Here is a 10,455-nt window from a genome sequence, read left to right as displayed (position 1 = left end):
TTATATGGGGTGGGATTCCCACCTGGAGAAATCTGCATGGATTCATTATCTACCAGAGATAAAGTGATGAGAAATTATGTGCATAAATTGTCCCAGTATCTTGATCATTGCGGGAGGCAAGGATTGCTGGCATAGACACCGCCTCTGGAGTTTCCTGTCCATAAGATCTGTGTGGGAAATTGGGTCTTGATCCGGAGTTGGAAGGAGGAAAAATTACAACCTAAGTGGGATGGACCATTCCAAGTGTTGCTGACCTCTGAAACCGCAGTCCAGACAAAAGAAAAAGGGTGACCCACTACACACGAGTGAAGGGACCAGTAGCTGAACCAAAAGAACAGTGGACCTGTGTTCCAAATCCAGAACCTTTAAAGATCACTCTCAAGCGACAGTAATTGAATGTCCAAACCAGATCTATATGACTGGGTGGGATTAGGGTTTGCTATTTTTCTTCATCTTATAGGAGTTGTGATTGCGTGCTGAACCAGGAACGAATTCACATCCATATTGTGCCCAAAATCCAACAGCCTTGAGAGATACAAGAACTTAATATTTTACCTGATGTGCTGGTACTGTGACTGTAAATGCCATGTTGATTGTTGTTGCTGTTTCCATTGTATTGACTGTGTAAGATGTACCAGATGTGAAGAACATTTTGGAAATTGAAACCTTTTGAGGCATATACTATATACTTTAAAAGATAACTAGTCCAGGACGAACAACAAGAGTGACTAAAATGCAAATCCTTACTGTTGTATACTTGTCCATGGTTATCTATCTCTCCCTTTCTAGAGAATGATATAGGAGAGCAACAAAAACAGAAGGATGTGAAGCCTGCATTACGAATGCCACCAAAGAAAACACAGTAATTAAAACCTTGGTATATCATACCCAAGCACCTAAGGGATGTATATTTCAATTTATATGTCAATTAAATAGCACACAATATTCAGTTTGTAAGGGAGAAGACAAGAAGATACAATGTTATGATCCCTCAATGCCAACATATTTAAATTTTAGTATATATGTAGGTCTAGCTAAAACTGGAGCGAGACAGAGACCTGAAGGTGAAGGAAGATTAATATAAGTTAATTCCACAATAATATTATAAAAGGGGACAGAAAAGGCTTTAATACAGTTTGATGCCTGTATAATATTAAGTTTATCTCCTCTCGCCACAAAGTGTGGGGACTCTAGTTGGATCTCAGTATATAAACAAAATCATAAATATATATGTCCCATTAATTTGAACTTTGCAAATGGGAACCCCAATCAATGGTCACATTGTGGGGGATCTATTAAATGTTCAGGGTGGAGTTGTGTGTGTGATTACACTGGAGGGTGTTATCCAGGATGTAGTGGTATTACCAAATTTAACAGAATATACGGAACTAATACAATGGAGTTGGAAATCACTAAGAACCATGCTGAAGTAGTAAGTTATGGATTTGGGATAGATGGTACAGGATTAGATCCATCAACTTATATTACTATAAAGAAAGAAAAGATATATGCAGGGGAAGTTAAAACAATAGAATGGTCAGTTTATAATACTTTAAGACAATTGGAAAAGGAAATAGATATTAGTGAGAAAGCAAGTAACTTGTTTATGGATATGGCTGAGGATATAGCCAAAACCTTGACCGTTAAAAATTGTTTTGTATGTGGAGGAACTAATATGGGACAATAGTGCCATGGGAAGCATTAGAAGCAGACCCAGTGATCTTCAACAACATGACTAAGCAAAGAAATATTACGGGCGATCTGAAAATGACCAACAGATTATATGGACCCTAAGTACTAATATAGAAGGAAGAAACTGTTTTAAGAGAAATGGAACTAAAAAGGTAGGAGATTTGATATGTTTGGGATATTGGGATGGTAAATATAAAAAATGGACAAGTGTAGGGAATCAAAGTGAACCAGAAAAGTTTAATTTCACTGGATGGGGAACTTATTTAAATAAAACAGATAACAGCAAATGGATAGCCCCAAATAATATGTATTGGATTTGTGGGAATCAAGCCTATGAAAGTTTGCCTGGTAACTGGGGTGGATTATGTGTTTTAGGATGGATTAAACCATCTTTCTTTTTATTACCCCTAAGCACTAAACAGACACTGGGAATCCCTATTTATGATCATTTAGATCGCTATAAAAGATGTATTGATTCAGATATTCCATGTAATGTTGAAACAATGAGAGGAAATGAGTGGACACCAGAAAAGATTGTGTGCGTCTATGGGCCTGCTACTTAGGCCAAAGATGGATCTTGGGGACATAGAACACCCATTTATAAGAATAATAAAATTACAGGCTGTATTAGAATTAGTTGGAAGAAAAATAGATACTGCTTTAAATATTTTGGCAAAAACTACTGATAAGCTTAGAGTGGCTGTGTATCAAAATAGATTAGCATTAGATTATATATTAGCTAAAGAAGGAGGGGTATGTGGGAAGTTTAATTTAACTAATTGTTGCTTACAAATAGATGAAACAGGTACAGTGGTGAAGCAATTAACCACTGAAATGAGATAACTTGTACATGTTCCAGTCCAGACTTGGACTGGTCTTTTAGATGAAGGGGGCTTTTTAGGGGGAATTTTTAGAAACTGGAAGCAAGCTTTATTCATGCTTATAATAATCATTATGGGATTAATGTGTTTACCCTGTCTCATCCCTCTCATTAAAAATATTGTCCAAAGTACTGTAGAAGGAATAATACACAGTAATCAGAAGGAATCACTAGGGAGAAAAATGTATAACCTTACACAAATCAATGAAGAACCTAATTTTGTAGAGTATGAAAAGATCTTAGAAATACAAAGAAATTTGGAAAAAATTTAATGTTTTATTTTTAAAGAATGTGGAAAAAACTGGAAGTAGCGAGAATATTTAAAAATAAAAATATATACTTTTAGTATTATCCTCATGTAATGATATTTTATATTTTATAATTATCATTGTATAATCAATTGCCTGAGTAGATGCTTTGAGTATATAGGGAACATACAAGCCTCAGGTGGAGGAAGGGGAGAGAACAGGAGTTACTGTGGGGCCCAATGTGAGTCACCATCTAGGAATTGTTTTTAAGTACCTTTTGGTACCTGGTACCCCTACTGGATCTAACAGGTGTAGAAGATGGGAGACATCTCTCTCTTTTAGAATTGATAAGCATGTACATATATGGTCTGAGTAAACAGGATAGTAGGGGAGGGATATTATTAGTATAATGTAAGCAAACAGGGGCGGAGATAATGTATTCTGTTTAGGCGCTTCTGATAGTTTGTAACCTCCAAAGCCTAAGCCAATGGGGCCATGGGGGAGGGAATGGGGCGTCGCGATAGGATGTATAATAATATGTGATTTTGGAATTTGGGGTGTGGTTCAGTGCTTGGCTACATTGCATTGCCTTCCTGAATCCACCACGCTTTGCAAACCATTATTTTTTTAGACTTAGTTGTGAAGTCTAATAAACTTCTTTTCTATTTGTAACTCAGAGTGGATTTCAATTTGTGACTATTTTTGTGTCTAACAGTATGGAAATGACCTAATACAGGAAGTGCTTTAAAAGGTTTTAAATTGTTTTTTGAAGTGCTTCTTTTCCTCTGAAAGCAGTTCTATTTCTTCAAAAGAGTTGTATTTTAAGCTCAGAAGAGCATCTCCATAAGATAGATCCCCAAACCAATTTAATAGGCAGTTATAGCAAAGTGACTTGTGTCCTGATTCAAATGGAATTGTCACTTTTTTCCATGTAATTAAATATTTAGAGGGTTGTTGGGAATCTGTTACACTTTTAATTGAAATTACAATGTGTATATATGTGTTTATATGTGTTGGGTATGTACATGTGTATTTTAAACTGCTTTAGAGTGAGAGAAAACTGTTTTAGTCTGGTCCTAACTGAAGTGTGCTGAATTTGTTGTTCTGGAGATTTGGAGAAATAACCTATTCAATCTGCAGAAAATGTCATGTAGGGCAGCGCCCCCCAACCTTTTGGTCACCTGGGACCAGTTCTGTGGAGAGAGATTTTTCCATGGACCAGAGGTTGTGTGGTTTTGTGTGCTGCCTGCATCCCAAGAATGGGCTTTACTTGTTTATGCAAACCAGTTTCTGGCATACTGCAGACCAGTGCTGATCTATGGACTGATGGTTGGGGATCCCTAATGTAGGGGAATATTAAATTATGAATTCTCTAATTTAAAGGCTGGCATGATATACCCAGCCATATAAATAGTATTTCAGCACAAACAATGCCTTGTCTCTTTATACAAGTGCAGAGAATATATGACCAGAGGATATCCCAGTAGTTGATATGTTTGTGATTTTTAAGATTTGTTTCCAGAGGGACTTTAGCTGGTTATAAGTACCCATTTCCAAGATTTCATCTTTTGAGTAATGATATATGTAACTTTGTGTGAAATGATGATCAAATAAATAAATATATTAAAACAATGCTATGCACATTCTATCAAGCTTAAAAGAAAAAGGTTGCATAAGGAAGGAAATTATATAGCTGTTGATCTACCAACCAAACATTGGCAAAAGTCAATGCTATAAGCCAAGGAAACATAAGATGAGATTTTGAAGCCATTTAGATATAGTACCTCAGCTTCAGCCCAGGTCTATCCAATTTTGCCATTCTGTTTTAAATATTCGAAAGATGGAGCTAAAACTAACTATCTATCATAGGAAGATGGAAAACATGGGCAGGGGGGATGACCAGGTAACCTTATTAACTATAACAGCAATTTATGGTTTTGTCCTATTTTTCCCCTCTTCCCCACTCTGTTAAGGAAATATAGCCCCAGACCTATTCTGAAAAAATGTACTTTCTTCATAAATCCTTGCACAGGTTACACATATCCAGTGCTTTTTTTGTCATAGAACGCACCAGAACGGCATTCTAGGACATTTTTTTGACAGATTTTCCAAGTTTTAAAACTACCATGTTTCCCCGAAAGTAAGACCCGGTAAATGTGGTGGGCATATTTACAAATGCAAACTAGATATGAAAAAGATGTTAAACTGTATGGATTTTATAAAGAACAAACGGCATTTGATAAGACTTTGTTAACTTCAGATGAGAAATTAATTAAGAAAATATATAATTTTTTATTAACTTTGGAAATGGAAAGCGAACAAGTTAAAGAAACAATGATAAGATAGGCGAAAAAAATGGATATAATATAGAATTAGAAAAATGGCAAAATTTATGGGAAAGGAATTATAAACTGAAAATGTCAACTTCTTTTATTTTATTTTTTTTATTTTTTATCTATCTCTATATATATTAATTTAAAAAGTTTTATTAACAATTAACAGAATAAACCCACTAACCCACCCATCCCCACCCTCCTACCCCCCCCCACTTCCCAGAGCCGAATACAGGGTTATTACAAACATATTATACATAATCTAATTAAGTTCAACAAATAGGTTAAACATCATCTAATTAAATTTAACAATTTATGCAACAACTAAATTCATACTTAACCCTTCACTCCCCTTAAACCTTAATAACATGTTATAAACAAATCCATTTTTAAACAATTATTATAAAAAACCATAATAATAATAATAACAGTAAATAAACTAAATAATTCCAATTATAAAATACTATTAATAATACTTATTATATTAAAATTTAATCATAGAATAAATGGAACTTTTTAGTTCCATATTTAATCTGAATATAATCTATCCATCTTCTCCATACCATAATATATCTTTCTTGTGTATGATCCTTTAAATAAGCAAAAATTTTAGCCATTTCTGCTAAATTAGAAACCTTAAGTGTCCATTCTTCTACTGTAGGCAACAAATCTTTCTTTCAATATTAACCTATCAATAGCCTTGCTGCTGTAATTAAATTCAACATTAAAATAGTTTCTTTGACATCAAAATCCTCAAAAATCCCTAATAAAAATAATTAAGGAGTAAACTTTATCTTCCTTTTAAAAATATTTTGAATGTTCCACCAAATCATAATCCAAAAAGCCTTAATATTTTTACAAGTCCATCAAACATGAAAATAAGTTGCATCAGAACTACCACATCTCCAACATTTGGGTTGTAAGTTAGAGTACATACAACTTTTTTTTTTAATTGAAAATTTTTAAAATTTTTACAAATGGAGAAAATAAAAAATAAAAAACAAAAAACAACCCTACCCAACCACCCCAACCCTCCCACTCCATCCCCCCCAACCTTCCCAGAGCTGAATGTAGGCTTAATTAAAATTTCTAAAAATCTTAAAAAGAAATTAAAAAAGTATAAACCATAAATATATCTAAATACATTACATAAACTTATAAGATAATTAACAATAATATATATGTAAAAAAGAAAAACATAAATATTAAAAAAGAAAAATGCTTAAAAAAAAGAATAAAAGAGAAAAGAAAGAAGAAAAGATGTATATATAAAAAAGAAGTAAAATAAGATAAAATAAGAAATATAAGAAAAGAGAAGAAAAAAAAATACAATCTATAAAATATTAAGATTTATATATAAGTTATTGAAAAACTAAGTAATATTTTTATATCCAACTTATGTTGTATAAAATCTATCCATTTTTCCCATACCGCAAAAAACTTCTCTTGCGATTGATCCTTTAAAAAAGCCAAAATCTTTGCCATTTCCGCCAAATAGGAAACTTTAAAAAACCATTCTTGCAAGGTAGGCAAAGATTCCTTCTTCCAGTATTGCCCTACTAACAACCTTGTGGCTGTAATTAAATTTAACATCAATATAACCTCCTTAACATCACAATCAGTAACGATACCCAACAAAAACAATTGTGGGGTAAATTTTACCCTCCTTCTAAAAATTCTTTGAATATTCCACCATATCTTAATCCAAAAAGCTTTTATATTTTTACATGACCACCAAATATGATAATAAGTAGCATCCAAACAACCACATCTCCAACATTTAGGCTGTAAGTCAGGATACATACGAGACATTTTTTGTGGATCAAGGTGCCATCTATAAAACATTTTGTAAAAATTCTCCCTTAAATTCTGGGCTTGTGTAAATTTAACATTCCTCACCCAGATGGTTTCCCAGGTATCTAGTAGAACTGGTTCACCAAAATTTTGTGCCCATTTAATCATACATTCTTTAATTAGTTCTGGTTCTGAATCCAGTTCTACTAGCACCCCATAGATTCTCTTAATATGAGTTCACCTTTGATCTTTTACTTGTTTAAAAAGATTTTCATCTTCTCTAAGCAAACCCATATTTTTTATTGAAAGTTTTATAAATTTTACAAAAAAACAAAAACAATACAAAACAAAAAACAACATATACAAAAAAAATAAAAAACTAAACATTACATATAAAAAAAAAACCCCATCCCCCACCCCTCACAAACACCCTCCCTTCCCCCCCCTGAGCTTCCCAGAGCAGAATATAGGCTTAGTTAAAAATTAACAAATAAAGATAAAAATTAAATTAAAAAATTTATATTTATATATATAAAAAAAATATCTATATATAACATTCTCTATATATAAAAATAAAACTTATGAAAAAACTATGTGATATTTTTTTATACCCAGTCTAAATTGTATAAATTTTATCCATTTGTCCCAAACGGCAAGAAACTTCTCTTGCGTTTGTTGCTTTAAGAAAGCCGAAATCTTTGCCATTTCCGCCAAATAGGACACTTTAAGAAACCATTCCTGCAGTGTAGGCAAAGATTCCTTCTTCCAGTATTGTCCAACTAACAGCCTTGCGGCTGTAATCAAATTTAACATCAATACAACCTCCTTTGTATCACAATCTGTAACAATGCCCAACAAAAATAATTGCGGAGTAAATTTTACCCTCCTTCTAAAAATTCTCTGGATATTTCACCATATTTTGATCCAAAATGCTTTTATCTCTCTGCATGACCACCAAATATGATAATAGGAAGCATCCGTATAACCACATCTCCAACATTTAGGTTGTACGTCAGGGTACATAAGAGACATTTTTTGTGGATCAAGGTGCCATCTATAAAACATTTTATAAAAATTCTCCCTAAGGTTCTGTGCTTGTGTAAATTTGACATTTCTCACCCAAATGGTTTCCCAGATGTCCAATGAGACTGGGACACCAAAATTCTGCGCCCATCTAATCATGCAGTCTTTAATTAATTCCGTTTCTGAGTCCATTTCAACTAATACCCCGTAGATTCTCTTGATGTGGGTTTGTCTTTTATCCTTGACTTGCTTAATAAGATTTCCATCTTCTCTAAGAAAACCCAATTTACAATCCACCTTCCATTTATCTACTAGTTGCCTATATTGGAACCAAGAATAAATAATATTTTCTTGCGCTAAATCTTCCCGTAATCTTAACTGTCAGTTTTGCCCATCCCATCTAAGTAGCTAACTATAAGACACCATATCCATTTTTACACCTCTTTTTATTCCTTCTATCGCATGCCAAGGCATGGCCCATAATGGAACTTTAAAATCACTTTTATAATATTTTCTCCAAGTCCTAAGTAAAGAGATTCTTAAAATATGAGATTTAAAGACCCAATCCATTTTTTTATTAAATATTAAATAGGCATGCCACCCATAAAGTAAATCCCATCCCTCTAAATGAAGTATCTCAGGATTTGTCAAATTTACCCAATCACTAATTAGTGTTAAAACCACCGCATCGTAATATAATTTCAAATTTGGTACCTTGAGTCCACCCCTCTCACGGAAGTCTTGCATAATTTTAAACTTAACCCTTGGCTTTTTCCCTGCCCAAATAAATTTATTAAGACCCTTCTGCCACTCACTTAAGTTAATCTCATTTTTCAAAATCGGTAACATTTGAAACAAAAAAAGAAACTTGGGTAGAATATTCATTTTTATCACTGCAATTCTTCCCATGAGGGATAATTGCAACTTCTCCCAATTCTTCAAGTCCTTCTGTACCCTGACCCACAACCTTTCATAATTGTTTTTAAATAATTTTACATTAGAAACAGACAACATCACCCCCAAATATTTTACCTTATTAACAATCTCAAAACCCGTCAAGTTAGCCAAAATCTGCTTCTCCTGACTAGACATATTTTTAGGTAAAATTTTAGTCTTATTTACATTAATCTTGAAACCCGAAACCAAACCATAATGATGAATCAACTGTAATAAGTTTACTACAGAGTGATCAGGTTGCGACAAAGTAACAACCAAGTCGTCCGCAAAAGCTCTCAACTTATATTCTTTTTTGTTAACTTCTATTCCTTTAATTTCCTGAGACTCTCGAATTTTGATCAATAATATTTCCAATGTTAAAACAAACAACAATGGCGATAAAGGGCACCCCTGTCTAGTACCTTTCTCTATTGTAAAAACCTCCGACAAACCTCCATTAACAATAAGTTGTGCCGTTTGTTTTTGATATATTACCATAAGGGCTTGTAATATCTTTTCACCAAAATTCATTTCTTCCATTACTCTTAACATAAAATGCCAATTCAATTGATCAAATGCTTTTTCAGCATCTAAAAATATGAGCCCTGCAGGAACTTGGTTGTTCTTGTCTAAATATTCTAATAAATTAATAATTTGTCTAACATTATTTTTCATATACCTTCCTGTTATAAACCCTGATTGATCTTTATGCACAAGATGATGCACCACCCTCATAAGCCTATTTACCAAAATTTTTACAAATATCTTATAATCCACATTTAAAAGAGATATAGGCCTATAATTTTTTGGTAAAGTAAGATCTTGATCCTCCTTTGGAATCAATGATATAAAAGCACTACGCCATGAAGGAGGAATCTCTAAACCCTGTAAGATACCATTAAAAAGATCACTTAATGGTTGGATCATCTCCTCCATTAAAGCTTTATAATAAACAGTTGTTAACCCATCCGTACCCGGTGCTTTCCCTAATTTCAATTGTTGAATTGCTGAGGCAATTTCCTCCTTAGTAATTAAGCCATTAATTTCATGTTTCTGATCCTCAGTCAATTTGGGAAAACTTGCCTCAGCTAGATATTTATTTATATCTAGCAGTTGCACGTTAGTAGATTTGTATAACTTTTGATAATAATCCAAAAAAGATTTTTTGATCAATTCCTTCTGAGAAACTAATTTACCCTTGTAGTTTATTTTCTCTATTATTCTCTGTCTCTGTTTCTTTCTTAATTGATAAGCCAACCATCTCCCAGGCTTATTAGCATTACAAAATGTATTTTGTTTCATAAACAATAAATTGGTTGCAGCTTGATCTGCTATCAACATATTAAATTGTGACCTTAATAACTTTACAGATTCTTTAATACTTTCATCAGAAGGATTTAAAATCAAGGCCCTTTCTTTTGATTTAATTTCGTCTTCAAGTTCTCTACGTTTCTGAATCTGCTTCCGCTTATGACAATTATTCATTTTTATCAAAACACCACGCATAAATGCTTTACCTGCATCCCATACCATTGACATTGAAGTCCCC

Source organism: Crotalus tigris, unplaced genomic scaffold, assembly GCF_016545835.1.
Source record: "Crotalus tigris isolate CLP2741 ecotype Arizona unplaced genomic scaffold, ASM1654583v1 scf7180000017936.1105831468:406456, whole genome shotgun sequence".
NCBI classification, from domain to species: domain Eukaryota; kingdom Metazoa; phylum Chordata; class Lepidosauria; order Squamata; family Viperidae; genus Crotalus; species Crotalus tigris.
The sequence above is the reverse complement of the archived record's forward strand: the minus strand, read 5'-3'. Positions refer to the sequence as shown.